This window comes from Triticum dicoccoides, chromosome 5A, assembly GCF_002162155.2.
Source record: "Triticum dicoccoides isolate Atlit2015 ecotype Zavitan chromosome 5A, WEW_v2.0, whole genome shotgun sequence".
NCBI lineage: Eukaryota > Viridiplantae > Streptophyta > Magnoliopsida > Poales > Poaceae > Triticum > Triticum dicoccoides.
The window spans coordinates 168,823,193-168,832,832 of NC_041388.1; positions in this window are offsets into that span (position 1 = coordinate 168,823,193).

Consider the following 9,640-nt stretch of genomic DNA (forward strand, 5'->3'; position numbering starts at 1 on the left):
TCTTTTCAAGCCCTTTCTGTGATGTCGTCCCGACGTCCGACTGTGGCATTTCTTTTAAAGCCCTTTCTGTGATGTCGCCCCGACATCCGTCTGTGGTATTTCTTTTTAAGCCCTTTATGTGGTGTCGCTAAGACGCCCGACTGTGGCATCATTTCCTTATATTTATTTGTTCACCTTTCGAGGCGTCGCTTCAGACACCCGATCGGTAGTTATTTATGTTCTGTTGGGATTTCAGGCGGACTACCGCCGTTTCCCTTTTTACTTACCTTGTTATGCTAATTTTTGAAATGTACATTGGTGAATTATTCATGACGCATCCATGCATGCATTTGTTATATCTTACGTCCGAACTGTCTTGCGAGTACTTTCAAAGTACTCACTGGCTTGTTGATTTGGCCAGATGCTGACGAAGGCGATCTCATGGATGAAGAGTTTGATAGCGAGTTCGACACCTAGAGGAGTCCCAGTCAGTCTCGTGCGACCCTGGATTTGGTCACTGTTTTATATCCGCTTCCGCTACCAAATAAATTCATCGAGCCTCACCTCGACGCTCGATGAGATGACAGACTTAGAGTCTTGTATTTCTCTCCCCGTTGTGTTTTTCCACCACCGCCCTATCCTCGAGTCAGTAGTATGCCTCCACACCACTGTGTCATGTCCGCCATTATGTATAATTATTGGCGTGCTTGTAATAATTTGGTTGAGCAACCGTAGTTCGACCCTGTAATATATTTTATGCTACTGGCTTATTGTATCAAGAATTTGTCTACCAGTGAGGAGGATTTCTCTCATACTGGACTCAAAAGATTGGTTTCTCAATAAATATTTTTATTGGAAAACAGGTCGTGACAAGCTTGGTACCAGAGCCAGGCTGACTATAGGAAGCCACTAGGTGCGATCGCTAATTGGTTATTAGCATGATAGAGCTAGATTATATTTTTTGCAATTGTAGTCATTTTCTGTCAGTCAGCATAAATTTATGATCTGACCCTGCAGAATTATTGCCTACTTTTGTAGATGGCCGACAACAGCTGCGAGTCTCAGACCTTCGCCAACGTGCCCGATGGGTTCGTCAAGCTTCTTTCTTTCATCGTTCAGGTCGCGATGGGGCCATCCGTGCGCCCAGTCTTCACACTCTGCCAGCACCGAGTCAACGACAGTCTGACCATGCACCAGGCCGCGGTGCAGTTCAAGGGAGGGCGTGGTGAGTTACGCCGCTTCCGGTTCGTGGGAAGAGCCATTCCTACGGAGAGGCATGCTATGCAGATGGCAGCCCGTGAGGCGATAGCTCGTCTCAGGGATGTCCTTCCCGTGATGAAGACTCGTCGTTACCATTATCTTCCGTGCCATGTGCCTTACACCTGTCACTACGCATACTCCTACCCCAGAGGAGAACGAGACAAGGCTTTTGAGATGCTCATTGAGTATCTCCGGGCCCTGGACGCAGCCTTCGACAACCTGGTGGACGACTTAGTAGCTACCCGCATGGACTCAGTTCATTGATGTGCTGCCAACAGGAGGGAGCTCCTACCCATCGCACCGCCACTGACTTTTGTCTCGTCATCAGCATCTTTTATGCCTACTCGTCGCCTGCCTTCTACCGAAGAATTCAACCAAGTCATTGCGCCCACTTCAGCGCGCACTGCACCACCCTTCGCGCCCACTCCTGTACGTGTTGCTCCGCCCCTGGCAACCGCTCCGTCCACTCTGCGCAACACTACACGTATGGAGCCCATTAGCGAGGAGGAAGTCGAGTCCCCAACCTCGCTACGCCTCGCCCTCGGCAGGGCAAAGGAGGTCGTCAACATTTCTGCCTGAGTACGCCTAGCTGCCATGTAATGTACCACTTTGTAAGATATGTACATAGGTTGTGAGAAGTAGCCTGTTTGTGCATCATGTAGGATCTGGAGAAGTGCACTAGCCTAAATAACATGTCAGGATTATGTACGCATATCCTGAGTGATGTATAATTACCGCCCGCGTGTAAGATATGCAATGAGCAGTCCTTCTCCATGCGCAAGTCGTTTTGTTTTTCTTAAGTAAGCTGAGTTATTTAATTCTATTTGCCAGCTTTATGCATTTATGGATTTGTTTTTGCGACTCTTTCCGCTTTTCTTATTAGTTTTACAAAAACAGTTCCCCAGAGTGAAAAATGTCTCGTCCTTGGACTCGCTCCATGCCAACTCCACCAGAGGAAATTTATGATGCACAACCCAGCAACGAGTTGACTTAGGGACAGTCAAGCCAACAGGGCAGTGAATCGGCACTTTCACAAATGTGCCGCCTTTATGAGTAGAGTCAGCAACAACATCGGGAAATGATGAACCAAGTCATCAACATGGGAAATCACCATGGACAGTATCAGTAGCATTCCAAGTTATCTGAGCTACAGAAGACACGTCCTCAAACATTTTCTCATACTGACAAGCCTCTTGAAGCCGAGGACTGGCTTCGAGATATGGAGAGAAAATTAATTATTGCAAAATGTTCAGACCCCGAGAAGGTATTATATGCTCCGCACTATCTCACAGGAGCAGCCGCATCATGGTGGGAGAATTTTCTGCACATGCATCCCAACGAAAATGACATAACCTGGGATGATTTCAAGGAAGGTTTCCGTGGTGCACATATTCCTAAGAGTATTATGAAAATCAAGAAGAGAGAATTCGATGACCTCAAACAAAGGAACATGACAGTATCAGATTACAACAGTCAATTTACTCTATTGTCCCGCTACGCCAATGAAGAGCGTATGACTGAAATCAAGAAGATGGAGAAATTCCTTGACGGTCTGGCGCCCGCGCTTAAATGCCAACTGGTCGTGCACACTTTTCCTGATTTTAAAACACTGGTAGACAAAGCCATTACTCTAGAAAATGAGAGACGCAGTCTGGAAGATATCCGCAAGCGAAAAAGAGACCAGACTAATCATGCCCGCAATCACTGAAGCAAGACAGATTTTCAAAAGGGTGGGACACACAAATTCTCATCCAATGTCTCACGCCCAATCAAGAATTTTCATGCAAGGGACAAGGAATTCACCTATCGCCCCGGCGTTACTTGTTACGCTTGTGGAGAAGAAAGGCACTATGCCAAACAGTGCCCCAAGCCAAGGAATTCAACCCCAACGCCGAACAACGGCGGCAATAATTCAGCGCCCAAGCGAAACAATGTCAATCCCAACAATAACCACAGGAAGGGTCATCTGAACCACGTAACCAAAGAGGAGGCACAAAATGCTCCGGATATCGTACTCGGTACGTTTCCTGTCAACACAATACCTGCAATGGTTTTGTTTGATTCTGGAGCTTCTCACTCTTTCATTTCAAAAAGTTTTGCTTTGCAAAATAATTTTTCGATGCTTCCCTTGGAGAAATCCATGATCATCAAGTCCCCTGGGATTCAACAAGTTACTTAGAATTATTGTCAGAATGTGGTCATTGAGTTCGAAGGATTGGAGTTTCACGCAAATCTTATTGTGTTAGAAAATAAAGGACTGGATGTCATCCTAGGAATGGATTGGCTAACCACCAATAAGGATTTTATCGACTGTTTCAACAGGACCGTAATTCTCACACACCACCAAGGGAAGACAATAAGAGTATCAACCAAGGGAGGAAAAATACCCCGGCAACCGAGATTAAATAAGGTGGACGTTTCTGAGCTAAACAAGGTTCCAGTAGTGTGTGAATTTCCAGATGTATTCCCTGAAGAACTACCAGGCATGCCACCAGACCGGGAAATAGAATTCCGCATTGAGCTAGCACCAGGAACCACCCCCATATACAAGAAACCATACAGAATGGCACCATCCGAGTTGATCGAGTTGAAGAAGCAAATAAAGGAATTACTGGAAAAAGGATACATTCGAGCCAGCTCCTCACCTTGGGGATCGCCAATTTTATTTGCCAAAAAGAAGGATGGAACGCTGAGATTGTGTATTGACTATCGAGCACTTAACATGGTCACAGTCAAAAACAAATACCCGATGCCAAGGATAAACGATTTGTTTGATCAACTCACTCAGGCCAAGGTATTCTCAAAAATTGACTTAAGGTCAGGATACCATCAATTGAAGGTACGAACGGAAGATATCCCCAAAACAGCCTTCACCTCCAGATATGGACTGTACGAGTTCACAGTGATGCCATTTGGATTAACTAACGCCCCAGCATATTTTGTTCACCTCATGAACAAAGTATTTATGAAGTTTATGGACAAGTTTGTCGTGGTATTCATCGATGATATTCTGGTATACTCCAAGACACCAGAAGAGCACGCAGAACATCTCAGGATTGTGCTAGGAGAGCTAAGAAAACACCAATTGTATGCCAAGTTCAGCAAGTGCGAATTTTGGCTAAGACAAGTAGGCTTTCTAGGCCACGTGCTAACCCAAGACGGTATCGCAGTGGACCCAGAGAAAGTCAAGGCCGTACTTGGCTGGAAGTCACCAGCCAGCGTAACGGACATTCGGAGTTTCTTGGGAATGGCAGGATATTACCGCAGATTTATTAAAGGATTTTCCACCATAGCCAAGCCTATGACACAGTTGCTCAAGAAAGATAAGAAGTTTGAATGGACAGAAGCCTGCGAGAAAAGTTTCCAAGAGCTAAAGCGGAAGTTAACGACAGCACCGGTATTAATTGTACCCGACATACACAAGAATTTTGAAGTATATTGTGACGCGTCCAGAAAGGGTCTCGGATGCGTATTGATGCAGGAAGGCAAGGTTGTCGCCTACGCTTCAAGGAAACTTCGCAAGCATGAGGAGAATTATCCCACTCATGACTTAGAAATGGCAGCAGTTATTCATGCACTCAAGGAATGGAGGCATTTCTTACTTGGGAATCGATGTGAAATATATACGGATCACAAAAGTCTCAAATATATTTTCACGCAGCCAGAACTAAATTTACGGCAACGACGTTGGTTGGAGTTGGTAAAAGATTATGATGTTGGTATCCATTATCATCCAGGGAAAGCAAATGTAGTGGCCGATGCCCTTAGTCGGAACCCCAGCTCCGACGAAAACAATCTGCACAGCTTGAGGCCCGAATTCCAACAAGAATTTGCCAAGCTCAACTTGATAATGGTAGCAGAAGGCACCATATCAAACTTGGAAATACAACCCAACCTTGTGGAGAAAATTAAAGAAGCTCAGCCCGGTCACACCAGCATCGAAGGCATCAAAAGAAAGTTGAGTATGGGCAAGGCCTCGGAATTTGTAATAGACAATGAAGGAATATTATGGTACGGAGAAAGGCTCTGCGTGCCAAACATAGAAGACCTTAAGCAGCAAATTTTAGCTGAAGCACACACCACTCCATATTCAATTCACCCTGGAGGAACCAAAATGTATAAAGATATTCAGGAAAGATTTTGGTGGCACGGTATGAAGAGGGACATAGCCGCCTTCATTGCATGTTGCGACTCATGTCAACGCATAAAAGCTGAGCATCAGAGACCAGCCGGACTACTACAACCGAACAAAATACCTGAGTGGAAATGGGATGAAATAGGGATGGATTTTATTGTCGGACTACCTCGGTCACGACACAGGAATGATGCCATATGGGTCATCACTGACAGGTTGACCAAAGTGGCACACTTTATTCCAGTGAAGACGACCTACAACACTCAGAGGCTTGCCAGGATTTATCTCTCCCGTATAGTTTGTCTGCACGGTGTCCCAAAGACTATAATATCCGACAGAGGCGCCCAGTTCGTCTCAAGATTTTGGGAGCATTTACAACAGGCTCTGGGAACCCAACTAGCCTTCAGTACCGCATACCACCCATAGACTGATGGACAAACAGAACGCTTAAACTAGGTTTTAGAAGACATGCTGAGAGCATGTGTCCTCACATATGGAACCAGTTGGGAAGAAAGCCTGCCATACACCGAGTTCGCGTATAACAATAGCTACCAGGCCAGCCTACAAATGGCACCATTTGAGGCTTTATACGGACGAAGATGTCGTACCCCGTTAAATTGGTCAGAGACCGGAGACAGCCGCATCTTCGGACCAGACATGCTCAGAGAAGCCGAGGAAAAGGTCAAGCTAATCAGAGACCGACTTAAGACCGCTCAAAGTCGACAGAAGAGTTATTATGATCAGAAACATCGAAGGGTCAGCTTTGAACCCGGTGAGTTCGTATACCTGAGAGTGTCCCCTATGAGAGGATTGCAACGGTTTAAGATTAAAGGAAAGTTAGCACCAAGATTCATTGGACCATTCTGCATAGTGGCACGAAGAGGCACCGTAGCCTACCAGCTAGACTTACCCGAAGACTTGTCCGACATTCACGATGTGTTCCACGTCTCTCAATTAAGGAAGTGCGTAAGCAACCCAGAGAAACAAGTATCCCATGAAAACATTGACGTGCAGCCAGACCTCACTTATCGGGAACGTCCCATAAGAATATTAGAGGAGTCTGAAAGGAGGACCCGACAGAAGACCATCAAGTTTTTCAAAGTCCAGTGGAGCAATCACACCGACAGTGAAGCAACTTGGGAAAGCGAGGATTTTCTTCGGACAGAGCATCCACACTTATTTAAGGATCAGCTGAAATCTCGGGGACGAGATTTTTCCTAAGGGGGTAGGTGTTGTGACACTCCAAAATTTTTAATTTGGCCTTTATCAAAAACTTTGTGGTTTTCTTTGAAAAGAGGCCATTTAATTTTTTTTCCAGAAAACCTTCCTCTTAAAAACTTCCTTTGCTTTGGCAAGGATTTTATTTTTTTCAAACATTGGTGTTTGAATCTTTTGAAGCTTCTTCTCTGTTGGTTCCCTCTCAAATTCTTTTTTTTGGAGTTTAATCTTTTTCTTTTAAAAAAGAACTCCATAAAAATTTGTGATTTTCATATCTTGGAACCACCCATGACTTGGCATTTTTGCCCATGTGGTAAAACCCCTCCAAAACCTCCCCTACACCTTGTGATCAACCTAAGTTCTCTGTCCCAACTAATCCAAACAAGTTTTGGATTTTATTCTAATTATTTTTCCTCTCAAATTAATTCTGAAAATTATTTGGAGCCTGAGGGATTTTCAAAGCAAGTACCCTATTGCATTTGAGTTTGGACCTCAAACCAACTCTCCTGGATAGTCCTTGGTACCCACAACCCAGAACCATCTTGATCCACTTTTCCTCTTTTCAAATTTTTCAAAATTCAGTCTCTGCAAGTTTGGACCAGATTTGCCAAATTTGATGAAATTCATATCTACACTCCTCCAAAATTTCCACCAAAATTCAGGCAGCCTACTTGAGCAATGAGAAGCCACTCCACCAAAAATCAGCTCAAGGAAAAATATCCAGAGGCCAATTTCATTCTGTCGAACACCTTGCATGCACTGCTGCTGTTCAAAATTTAGAAAAATTCAGTTTCAGTGTCGTTTGCGTTCGTCAGTTTCTCTCACGCGTAGACAGTGCACTTGGCACGTTCCTCGCAGCCTCTCCCTCTTGTCCGGAGCTTCACACGCATGCGTGGAGCCTTCCTGGCGTCAGTGGCACGCTGGCCCGCCCTTGCCGGCGTCTTCTGCGGCGTCGGGACCTCCCGTGGCGGCCAACAGAAGGCACACCACGGCAGAACGCAGTTCAGCGCCGCCCGAAGCCCCTTGGCTCTCCGCGTGTCCGTGCCGTGCCAGCGCACGCCCGTGGCACCGTCGTCGTGGCCCGGCAAGCACGGAACTTGCTCCCCGCCGCCGACGGGCCGCGCCACCCCCGTTCCGTCGAGCTCACCCATAACGCCAAACCCCAGCCCGTTTAGCGCCTAAATGGGACCGGTGGACCTCAACGACGATGCCCAAGCCCCTAATCCCCCTGCACATCCACGGCACCACCGTAATCACTCGCCGGAGATCCCCGTTCACGGCAACCGCCTCGGGCCGCCTATAAAAAGGGCCCCCGAGCTCACCCTCTTGCACACCTCATCCCCACTCCTCACCAACACCACGCCAGGCCACTCGGAGGACCTCGAGGAGGTCTCCTCCCCCAACTCCGGCCGCCCCGATCCGCCTCGGCCTCCACCACGATTCGCTCCGGTGAGGCCATCTCCGGCGCCCAAACCCCGTCTGTTACTCTCTCTAGCTACCAGGAGCCTAACCCCCTCGTCAATTTGACCTCTGCAGCCCTCTCCGACGAGTTCCTCGACCACCCGAGCCGCCGTCCGCCGGAGCAAAGCTCGCCGTCGACGTGGTACTCGCCGGCGACCACCACCACCACCAACCAACGCGAAATGGCGCCCTGAGCACGGAGGTACCCTCCGATCCCCCTGCCCCGCCGTGGATCGCCACCGGCGACCACCGCGGCTCTCGGGCGCTGACGAGCTCCGTTTGCCTTTTTTTTTGAAATTCAAACCTGACGCGTGGGACCCCACCATCAGCCTCTCTGCTCTCTCTGTTGAAATGTTTTCTGGAAGCGCCTTCGGGCAAAGTACGTTTTCCCTTTGAGCTGGCGTAGTTTCTGCCGAAACGTTTTCTGTTTTTATAAGCTAGCCCCTGGAAATCTTCTGTTTCATTACAGATGAGTCCCTGGACAAAAACCCTTATAACTTTTAAACAGAAAAGTATTTTTGATTGATTCTTTTTCTGTTCTCTTTAAAATTTTGTCTAGTTTTTTATCATATTTATTTCAAAAATATTTGGTATACTTTCTGTGCACTCCTTGGTATTTACGATAGCGCATATATTTTCTTTATACCGTAGATACCGAAGGAGGTGACGGAGCCGCGAACTTCACCGAGCTAGGTTCCGACTACTCTGAACCAGGCAAGCATGTTTGAACTTTTGATATGATGAGTGTCTTGGCATGTTTTGCATTTAGTTAGTTTTATGGCATATTGAGAAGCATATCGATGAACGTTATTTTATGTGATAATGAGGTAAGTGAGTTCGATGATCCATATGTGAATGGATATGAGGATGAATGGCCATGTGTTGGCATGAGTATGGGTGAGATGGCAGTGTCGTAGCATGCCAGTCTTACGCCAGACTATGTGACTTCAGTGTCAAACCGTAACGGTCCAGTTCCTCTCATTTCCTTCCCTGTACTACCACATGTTTTCCGCAAGGAATATGGTTTGGTAAGTTGCAAACCGCTTTTCTGGTACACACCAAAAGGAGAGGCCGTGATGATGGTTCCATGGCCCTGGATTAAAGCCAGTCATCCGGTCAGGGGGCATGGGTCATATATTCCTCCAAATCATCTATTCCCTGTCCCAGGTCGATATTATCTTATCCTAATCAAATGTCAGTTTTGATGGCAGAGACTCCGGTGATTCGCTTGAGTGTTAACTCCGGTTAGATGATTATCCTTGTGGATGGACTAACCCATTTATTCTTATGAATTAAATGTTTATTATGAGTATTATTTACCTGTGAATAAAAGCCCTTTCTGTGATGTCGCCCCGACGTCCGACTGTGGCATTTCTTTTAAAGCCCTTTCTGTGATGTCGCCCCGACGTCCGACTGTGGCATTTCTTTTCAAGCCCTTTCTGTGATGTCGCCCCGACGTCCGACTGTGGCATTTCTTTTAAAGCCCTTTCTGTGATGTCGCCCCGACGTCCGACTGTGGCATTTCTTTTCAAGCCCTTTCCGTGATGTCGCCCGACGTCCGACTGTGGCATTTCTTTTCAAGCCCTT